General features: G+C 40.9%; 1 pseudogene; it reads right to left on the bottom strand.

Moving 5' to 3' along the window:
• Positions 1-412: 412 nt before the first annotated feature.
• On the bottom strand, positions 413-1,887 carry LOC133242477 (CD2 antigen cytoplasmic tail-binding protein 2-like; annotated as a pseudogene).
• Between the last annotated feature and the right edge of the window lie 200 nt (positions 1,888-2,087).

The raw sequence follows: 2,087 nt of genomic DNA on the forward strand, positions 1-2,087 counted from the left end.
CTGAGTCTTTCCTCCTTAACACTCCCGCACCTCTGGCATCCTTTTGCCCCCTCCTATAGTCATCTTTTAGGCAGTTCAATGAAGCACAGTTTGACTACCGCTTCTCAAATACATATTTTCTCAACTGATGTATAAAATGTTTATAAAAATGTCATATATCCAAGAGAATAATAGATGAGCATCATATATCTACCAGCTAGCTTAAGAAATAGAGCATTATCAGTGCACTTGAAAACTGCTGTACCCTCATGATAGGAAGGAACTGTACCGAACTGTGTGTTCACTGTCCTCTTGCTCTTTTCAGTTTTAAAAATCACATACATATGTATGTGTGTGTATATATATATATATATATATATATATATATTTATAAAGATATTGTTTATATTTGCATGTTTTTCACTTCATAGGGATGGAATAATACTGTGACTTTCTTTATTTCATTAACAGTATATTTCAGAGATCCTTTTATGTCATTGCATGTATTTTATTCATTTTCAGTATTCCATTGTACACATATTTTATAATTTAAGTTTTTCCTATTGATGAGTAAGTGGTTTGTTCTCAGGTTTTGGCATTATAAATGCTGCTGTGAAACATTTTTCTTCTTTATTTACATTTATTTTTAATTAGAGGATAATTGCTTTGTAATATTGTGCTGGTTTCTGACATATATCAACACGAGGCAGCCATAGGTATACCTATGTCTCCTTCCTTGAGTCTCCCTCCCTGAAACATTCTTGTAGATGTTTCTTGTACATGTTCAAGAATTTTTCTAGGGTATGTGTATAGGAGAGGAAGTTACTTGATGATAGAGAATAAGCATATTCAGCTTTTCCAAAGAATTCATATCAGTGTATCAGCAGAGTGTAAAAGTTTTGTTACTCCTCATCTTCACCAACGTTTATTAACAGACTTTTAATTTATTATAAATTTTGTTGTAAAATTCATATCATTATGTTTTTATTTTGTGTTTCTCTGCTTAAAATTGGTTTGCGGCTTTTCTTGTTTCCCCTCCAAACACACAGCTAAAGACTTTTATTGGGAAAAGGAAGTTGACTGAAAAGTGGGCCCCAACATCCTCACTGCCTGACAGAGCCAGAGCCTCCTCCACAAAGTCCAGGAAAGAAGGGACCACCCTCAGTAGGCTCAGATGTAGAGGTCAAAGTCAGTCTGTTTGGATTTCTAGAACTGGTGACAAGGAGGATCCGGCTTCCAGCAATAAATCCCATCCTGAAAGTAGCCTTCATGAGGGGAACTGGGCTACCTAGCCCGCGTTTTGCCCCCTTTGCCTCCCCCTCAAGTTCCCAGATGCCTCAGTGTCCAGCCACTGTCTCTCTTGGCAACATTAGCTCTAGACTTCCCTCCAGTAGGGCTTGGGTGCTCATTGGAATCTGGCCAAGCTGTCATCATCCTCTGAGTCTGACAGAGGCTGCTCTCTGATCTTCACCCAATCAATGTTGTCCGGCCAACTGTCTCAGATCTGAGCATCCCAGTTCAAGAAATAGTTGCCATCAGCCTCAAAGTGACCTTCCTCTATCTCCTCCTGCAGCTTGAAGAGTATGATCCTCACACCTCCATCACTGGAGAGTGTGGCTTCTTCCTGACCTTCCACATCCTCTGAGGCCAATATGTCATATTTGCTGGACCCTTCATCATCATTCTCCTTCTCATCACTGTCCAAAGAGTGTTTGCCTTCGAAGTGGCTCCCAGGACCCCCTACCCCAGCCACAGGGTCCACTAATTTTTTCTTGGGGACACTGATTTTATCCTCCTAATCCTCATCTCTCACACTTTGGAAGGTAACTTTCCTCTTTGGCATGACTGGACAGAAGGACTGTCCCCAAACTAAGGATCTGGAAAAGATGGGGGAAGAAAGGGAGAGAGGTTTTCTCTAGGGCTGCATCCAGGCCACCTACCCACCACCTGCTTTTCATGTTTTATAAGTGAAAGAAAGTGAAAATCGCTCAGTTGTGTCTGACTGTTTGCAACTCCATGGACTATACAGTCCATAGAATTCTCCAGGCCAAAATACTGGAGTGAGTAGACTTTCCCTTCTCCAGGGGGATCTTACCAACCCAGGGATC

Source organism: Bos javanicus, chromosome X (genome assembly GCF_032452875.1).
Source record: "Bos javanicus breed banteng chromosome X, ARS-OSU_banteng_1.0, whole genome shotgun sequence".
In the NCBI taxonomy this organism is placed as follows: Eukaryota; Metazoa; Chordata; class Mammalia; order Artiodactyla; family Bovidae; genus Bos; species Bos javanicus.